General features: G+C 34.6%; 1 protein-coding gene across 2 annotated transcripts in view; it reads left to right on the top strand.

Moving 5' to 3' along the window:
• Window positions 1–6,055: 6,055 nt before the first annotated feature.
• Window positions 6,056–8,566, top strand: part of exoc2 (exocyst complex component 2) — a 28,091-nt gene continuing 25,580 nt past the window's right edge. For both annotated transcript variants that reach the window (XM_056259937.1, XM_056259935.1), the window contains exon 1: window positions 6,056–6,146. The gene's annotated coding sequence lies outside the window, so the exon portion shown is untranslated. The remainder of the gene's footprint in view (window positions 6,147–8,566) is intronic.

Raw genomic sequence — 8,566 nt, 5'->3', positions numbered from 1 at the left:
TAATACACTCACAACCACCAAACCACATGATGAATCAAAGATCATCACAAGTAGCTTGTCCACAAGCTGAGAAGGTAATATAAAAGGTGTCAGAAATGTAAAATGCAAGGCTAGATCTATTACAGTTAGGATCTATTACAGTAACATAGTAAGCAAACTTACTGTTAACTTGCTTACTCACATTAACAGGTTTTTACAGTCTTTTTTTTAGTCTACATGCACTGGGGAACAGTGTTTTGAACAACAGACATGTCATTTAAATCCTGAAGTTGACAGTTATTCCAGGACAGAGATGGAATGAGACACCTCTAACAAAGGGTTGGAGCTTTATATCAGTTAGAGACATCTTATCTCTGCATTCAAATGCGTGTTTCATGAGTAACGATTAAGACACGCCATAGCAGCCCACGCTCCCTGTAATTATTGATGAGACGTTGGAAAAAAAGAGTGAGTGAGTAAAAGCAAGAGAAAGCGAGGTAGAATGAATAGGGTGAGAAAGACCAAAAAGACCTTCACAAATCCATGAATAATTTTTGTTTGAATAAGAGTGCAGATGTTTGTTATGCCGCAGCTGATCATGCTGTCTTTGAAGTGGAACGAACTTGAAATGAGTGGCACTGAATTGAACTGACGTGCATTTTGAGGGAGAGAATTAAACTGCATTTGAGAGAGAGAGAGAAAGAGAGAGAGAGAGAGGCTGTGTTGCGTGCATGACACACAATGTTGGAATGTGGGCCGCAGGCTCTGTACAGCCATCTTATGTGAACTTTTGTAAACAAACTTATAGCAGGAGAGCAACCAGACCACACACAAACACACACATATAAACACAGATATGAAAGCAGTGCTTTCAAGACATTTACAAAGACAAAAGAAGACTCATCATATCCTCTAAAAATCTAAATATGTATAATTTGATGGTAATATTTGCACACAAACAATACTAGCTATCACACACCATGATAAATCTTTTTAATGGTGTATATATATATATATTGATTGATATAGATATATGCTATACGTTTTTTATTCATGCAATGTAAATCTTTTTAAAGGCTGCAACATAAAAATTCAACTTTATAGTCATTGTCTCTTGTACGTGGCTTTATTGTATTTGAAGTTACAATTTGAAAATGATCATGCTCAAATAAATGTTCAAATAAATAAAATAAAAAATTTAAATGCTAATTGCTGCAACACAGGGTCATTGGAAAAATGTTTCTGTATGGTTAGTAAGTATTTATCATTAGAATTAAATGAAACCTTTGAAGTGTATGGTATATGTCCCTTTTAGACAGACAGGTAAGCATGTGTTTGTGTGTGTGAGTTATGCATTAGGTATTCTCTGGTAATCATTATTGTGACTAATGTATACCTGGAACACCATTACCCCAACAATCCTGTTCTTATTGTGATTATGAAACGTATTAGGCTTTGCAAATTTCTACTATTTCATTTCCTGCTGGACGAGGGAAAATAGTTAAAGGTAATTAAAGCAATGGAGAAGATTGATTCTCAATTTACATAGTCCCACATTGTCCTTTATTACATCCCACTGGGAGAACACACAGACACACACACACACACACACAGAGAGAGAGAGAGAGAGAGTTCCTGTTCAGCATAAACACACCTCATTTATAAACCACGACCATCAACACATAACACATACATTAAATATGAACTTTTTGGATTTATACTTCCCCATTTTACCTGAAATAAAGCAGGGTTTTATTATGATAAACAGGGTTTACAGGGTCCATTGATGCTGCATGTTTAGAAAATTCACAAGAAATGTTATTGTCATCATAATATCAACATAATCAGTATCACATGTTCACGATTTGTTCATTAGTTCACACGTTTTACATTGGGCCTGATTTGCATTCAGTCCGTTTATCCCCTCGTCACCAGCTCCTCTTATAATGTTCCTATCTGCTCTCCCTCAGGTCACACACACAAAGTTGGAGAACAATGTGTCATAAGCATTTCCATGTCCTGCTGTATGTTCCCATAACCTGCACCACAGGCATCTTTGATACAGAGCGTCTAAAGAGTCACGTCATTTCCATCCTCTGTACTGTATGTGTGGAGAGTTATTTATGCCATGCAGTTGGCTTTTCGGTTATCATCCAGTGTGTGTGTGTGTGTGTGTGTGTGTGTCTGTTGCAATGTGACAGTCTGCAGGTGAATCAAAGTTCAGATGTTGTCTCTGCTCTAGTGAATGTGAGAGGTATGAGTGGGTTGATGACATATCAATCAGGTTTATAGTGGCATTAACATACTAAGTGATTTACACAGAGTGGGTGGAGATAAAATCTCAGTCTGACAGAGAGAAAAGGAGTGGGAGAAATGGTGCCACATGTACAGACAATGTAGCAAATATTTATCAAAAGCTTTGCTAAATTATCAATATTACAAATTCTTACAAACCATTTCAAAGTAATATTTTTCCAGTAATAATCTATTATGCCATGACATCCACAGAATCATTTAGATGAGTTTAGAGTAATAATATTTATATAAATATTTTTTTATTATTATTGCAATAATAACAACAACACTTTTAAATTGATATTATATTAACCCCTTCAGACCTGAAAAAAAAGAGACATTTTTCAGACTGACTGGTCACTGATTGCTCCCTGATCAACCAATCACAATGATAATATGACCCATAACTTAATCTGATTGTGATTCAGTCATCACAGAAGACATGCATTGCTAACCATAGGAAGTTGGCTACTTCATGTTCATGGTAGCATCATCAATTTACAACTATTATAATCTGTGGCGAGTAGGACGAGGCCGATGTTGTGATAGCTGATGAGCGACACCTGCGCAAAGGACCGGTCTCGTATCTCTCACAGAGGAGCGGAAGCATAAAACGAGGAGCGACAAAACAGTTCAGTTAAAACCATGTGATACAGGGTCTGAAGGATATAATAGCAATAATACTGAACATTATAAATATCATTGTTATTTGGAAACATACTTTTTATGTAGCCTATATTTTAGATTATATATCTAGGTATAGGCTATATTATAAACAATTTTTAAAATTCGTTTTAGTATGTTTTATGTTAATATTAATATAATTTACTATAGCACTAAAAGTTTGAACTACATAATGAGGTTGAAATGAAGGCTCCTCACTCTTACAAAATAAAGTTTCCAAAAGGTGGTTTTCGCAGCAATGACATAGAAGAAACATTTTGGGTTCCCCAAATAACCTTTTAGTAAAAGTTCTTAAAAGGACCGTTTTTACAACATTTTAATAATCTGAAGAACTTTTTTCCTCTACACCTTTTGTGTAATGGAAAGGTTCCATGGATGTTGACGGTTCTTCATAGAATCATAGTCATAGATGCCAATAAAGAACCTTTATTTTTAAGAGTAGGCCTATATGCGAGTGAGTTTGTTGAAGCAGTAGCTGGATGGTGTGACCCCCTCCTCTTTTCTTTCTTTCTCTGCAGTAGCCTACAGGATGTCTTTCATCCACCCAGAGGATCAAAAGCCCGTTAAAACTGACCCCAATGTATTTCTCTCTCTCACACATGTCGTTTCCTCTGCCGATACCCCTTTTATCCAGAATGAGCACCTATTTCCTTTTTTTAATTCTTTGCTCATTACTCGCGCACACACTTATACATAAATGGCTTAGGCCTATAGCCTACGTTTAGAAAAATGTCCTGCCACATTCAAACACTATTTACGCTAAGCTTCCTCTATAGCTCATTTTTACGCTAAGCTGCCTCTAGCACATACATTTAGTACAGCCACTGTAGCTCTGCTCGTATAAGTAGAATTGTAAATAATCTTGTTATTAATAGCCTACTTAAATGTAGGCCTATAGGCTATCACATTTCCGTGTGCTATTTCCTGGCACACAGAAACCATTCACTCATATTTTCTAAATTTTATCAGGTTATACACGTCGTCTTCTGAAAATGAAGTCCATGGCATGCGTACTGTGTTGCCTATGATTCAGATCCTGAGAGACTTGAAATAACTGCTCAGCAATCTCTGCTTCTGTAGCGCCCCCAACTGGTCATCATTGGCATAAGCATGTCCGTAGTGAATGGACAGTCAAAGGGTAGTTCAGTTCTACAAAGACCAGTTCGTTTCTACTTTATAAGTAGAACTCTCATTATGTTTACATTATTGTAATATGTGTATTTTGCCACTATTAATATCGTAAGGCTTAAAAAAATGTGTAAAAACAAGCCTCATGTGTTCAGGGTGTTATCACAATGTCCATCAAACATAGGATCAGCAAATAATAGCCTATACCTTTATGGTATTACCATAATAAACCCCAATGTCTCATGCCGTTGTTTTCTTTTATAAACAGAAAAATACAATTACAAATACGCTTTACAAATAAAAATACACTTCACTATTAGGTAACCTGCATAACCAAACTTTTAAAGTGCCTTTTAGCTCGGCTAGAAAGAGAGAGACCTGAAAATCTTAAATCCTCTATTAAATGATTGAAAACTGATTATTTAATTATGATGAATTCATTTTAGTGCCTGGGAATAGTATCTGTATCAATGCAACATATTCAGTTCAATGCACTGTGCAGTTAATCAAAAGCTCAAAATAATGTTATTACAGTAACAGTGTTCTGTGAGAGTAATGTTTAGGTGTGTGTGTGTAATAGGAAGTCTATTCACAGCATTTCCTGTGCTGGCTCAGGACCCATGGGAACACAATGACGAACACATTCAAGCAGAACAATGATGAAGAGAAACTAACTTCATTCTTCTGCCCCCATCATGTGAACACAGTGTCATCTGAGTAAAAAAAAAAAAAAACATTGAATTAAAAAAACGAAAACAAATCTATGAGTTCCACAAAAATGTTGTTCATCCACCATAGTACTGGTGTTTGTGGTCAGCTTAAGTCTTATTGCTGTGCTGTGACCCATGGTGTAGTAATTGCCGCTCTCATATCAGGAATGTAGAACCATCATCAACAGTGGGTAAGCTGAACAAACATACAGTGTAGATCTTAAGTGAGTTATCTTATTTTACTAACATTTTCTCTGTTAATTAGCTGGATGGATCTTTGGCGGTGGCCCTCTTGAGAAAATAGCCAAGGCTACATGACGTGTGTGTACACTGCTGAACATCCCCTGTGGTGCCGTCACACGCAACACAGCGCGTTGAGGCCGCAGGAAAGTCAAATTGGATTTGATTCCTCAGATTAGTTCAGAATGATTGAAAAATTGTAGTTCCCAAGAGCCCAAAAGGCCTTATCTGAGGGAAAGTATCTCTGCCGTGCACTATTTAAGGAGATAAGAGAGGGCATTATGGCGCACGGTGCTTGGGTGGTCTCTGTTGTGTGGTGTTATGGTGCGGCGCTTTCCCAGAACAAGTGGAAGTAACGCCATATGCATTGAAAATGGTTCATAATCTAAATGTGACCTCACAGGGTGACTTTGATGTTGAACTTTGTGTAGTTGAAATACAATTAGTTGAAATGCGTGTTGCATAATAGCATGAAACCCAAAGTAAAATCTGGAGCATTTCAGTTGATGTCAGGTCTATTAAACTTTCAAGTTTTAAACAGAAAAATCTATCTATCTATCTATCTATCTATCTATCTATCTATCTATCTATCTATCTATCTATCTATCTATCTATCTATCTATCTATCTATCTATCTATCTATCTATCTATCTATCTATCTATCTATCTATCTATCTATCTATCTATCTATCTATCTATCTATCTATCTATCTATCTATCTATCTCCTTGTTTACATCCTTATTGTGCATATTATCATTTGTATACAAAAGTAAGTAATACAATAAGATGTTTTAGTTTTCTTTCACTCATCATTCTCAAGAAATTGAGAATTGTCCAGCAAACACCAACAGTTCATATCATCAGTCTGTGTTTTCACTGTCGGCACTGTCATTTGGCATTAACACTTTTAAAATAAAGCAGAAATAGCTCAAACCTTTACAGTTACATTACAGTTTAATACAAATTGTTGCTCTGTGGCTCAGGTTGATTCATTATACATGTAGTGTCATGTGATTCGTCATGTGGGCGGGGCCGCAGCATCTAAACCGGAACTGTTTTTCAGAGGAGAGAAGAGTTGTATACTGATTCTCTTCACTGCCTTTATTCCTGTAAGTAAGCGCATTTTTTATTCTTCCTCGATTTGCACGTGATAAAACGGGGCTGTTATTATGAGGAAAAACGTTTGTCTCAGTACATGCGTTTTCATCGGCTTTTCTGTCAGATTGTTTTTAGCATTAGCCAGTCAGCTGCTATTGTCTCATCTGTCAGCTGCTGTTTATGTAAAACAATCTCACTATAACGAAGAGTGTATGCAAATGAGCTTTGTATTTATTATATTTATGACAATTCTTGTTTGATGCAATTAAAGCAGATAAACTGCTTTTGTTAACACTCCGTCAGTTCAGATTATACTGTGAGTAACGTTAGCTTACGTTAATTACAAACTCATCGCATAACGTTAGTTACAACAGTATAAAACCTCAACAACACAATATTCATTCATACATATTTTAACAACGCGAGAGTGTATAACGTTATATCTAATTTGACTTGACTGGAGCCTAATAACTGTTTCTGATATGCTGATGTGTAATCAATATCATTTGTTTCATTTGGTTTGATTAGATTTCTACGACAGATCTAACATCTTGTTTTGTTTTGTGGTCTTGAAACAAATTAGCATTCAGACATGTGTTATGTTTGTGTTTTTTTATGATTGTCAGTGTTAAATATTAGCAGAAACTTATAATGCAACCCAAGGCCCACAATGCTTTGCAAGAACTCTATATTTTTGTAGGATATATTTTTATATCTGAAATCATAATGTAAATTGAAATCAGATTATAGTTAATTACCAGTAATAGTAAAAATGTATTATTTCATTTGCTGACTATTGAATGCATGTTTTTTTTTAAAATCTATTTAATGTCTTGCAAACACACAAACGTATGTCCATATTAAAATTCCTACAGATACAATAAGTCAATAATTACTTGTCATTGCCAATATATATATAAAAAATTATACTGTTGTGTCTAAAAAATACTGATTTTGTAATGTTGAATATTTGTATGCAGTCAGCAGTATGATGTTTTCATTAATAGTTTGTTCAAGCTCCTGCTATTACATCTCGTCTGTGAGTGTGTGTTGTAGGTGGGGGTCGCTGTGTTTAGGAAAGGGCCGAGTGTTGAAAGGAGGATGCTTGGTAATTTGTCTGGGACAAGCTCTTTATTCCATAGAGACTCTCGGGTGTCAATCATCTAAGCAGTCAATCACTCTCAAATGTTGCCACACAGAAGCGCGTGTCTTTGACTTTTACTCTTTTCACTTCCATGATCAGATTTTGCTGTATCTGAACAGTAAATGTTTTTAGAAGTTGAAATGTAATCATTTTAATTGTTTGTTTACTATAATTTGTTTTCTTTCTTTCTTTCTTTCTTTCTTTCTTTCTTTCTTTCTTTCTTTCTTTCTTTCTTTCTTTCTTTCTTTCTTTCTTTCTTTCTTTCTTTCTTAATTTATTTTCAAAATTGTCCCCCCAAACATGTTCATCAAAGATTTATTTACGCCATAGTTTTTTCTTTCTTTCTTTCTTTCTTTCTTTCTTTCTTTCTTTCTTTCTTTCTTTCTTTCTTTCTTTCTTTCTTTCTTTCTTTCTTTCTTTCGTTGTTTTTCTTTCTTCCTTAATTTATTTTCAAAATTGTCCCTCCAAACATGTTCATCAAAGATTTATTCACGCCATAGTTTGTTCTTTCTTTCTTTCTTTCTTTCTTTCTTTCTTTCTTTCTTTCTTTCTTTCTTTCTTTCTTTCTTTCTTTCTTTCTTTCTTTCTTTCTTTCTTTCTTTCTTTCTTTCTTTCTTAATTTATTTTCAAAATTGTCCCCCCAAACATGTTCATCAAAGATTTATTCACGCCATAGTTTGTTCTTTCTTTCTTTCTTTCTTTCTTTCTTTCTTTCTTTCTTTCTTTCTTTCTTTCTTTCTTTCTTTCTTTCTTTCTTTCTTTCTTTCTTTCTTTCTTTCTTTCTTTCTTTCTTTTTCTTTCTTTCTTTCTTTCTTTCTTTCTTTCTTTCTTTCTTAATTTATTTTCAAAATTGTCCCCCCAAACATGTTCATCAAAGATTTATTCACGCCATAGTTTCTTTCTTTCTTTCTTTCTTTCTTTCTTTCTTTCTTTCTTTCTTTCTTTCTTTCTTTCTTTCTTTCTTTCTTTCTTTCTTTCTTTCTTTCTTTCTTTCTTTCTTTCCACCCCACTGCTTTTTGTTCAATGTTAATCAAAAATATGCCAAGCTACTTTTTAAAAAAATGTTCTTATTTGTTTTAATCGTCATTATCATCCTGACGTGTTTGTGTTCATGCCCCCCCCCCCTTAAAAAACCTAATGATTTTTAAATTAAAACATGCTCATCATAAAAGAGGTTTATTCAAGTCATAATATATTATTGCATTTTTTATGTATTTTTTCAATTAAAGGAACGCTCCAGACAGAAAGATGAGCATCATTGACCTATCTATAAAGGCAATGTATTTG

The sequence above is a fragment of the Rhinichthys klamathensis genome, unplaced genomic scaffold (genome assembly GCF_029890125.1).
Source record: "Rhinichthys klamathensis goyatoka isolate OS25496 unplaced genomic scaffold, OSU_Roscu_1.1 h1tg000170l_1, whole genome shotgun sequence".
Classification (NCBI taxonomy): Eukaryota; Metazoa; Chordata; class Actinopteri; order Cypriniformes; family Leuciscidae; genus Rhinichthys; species Rhinichthys klamathensis.
Note: the sequence above shows the minus strand (reverse complement) of the source record. Positions and strands in the feature narration are given on the sequence as shown.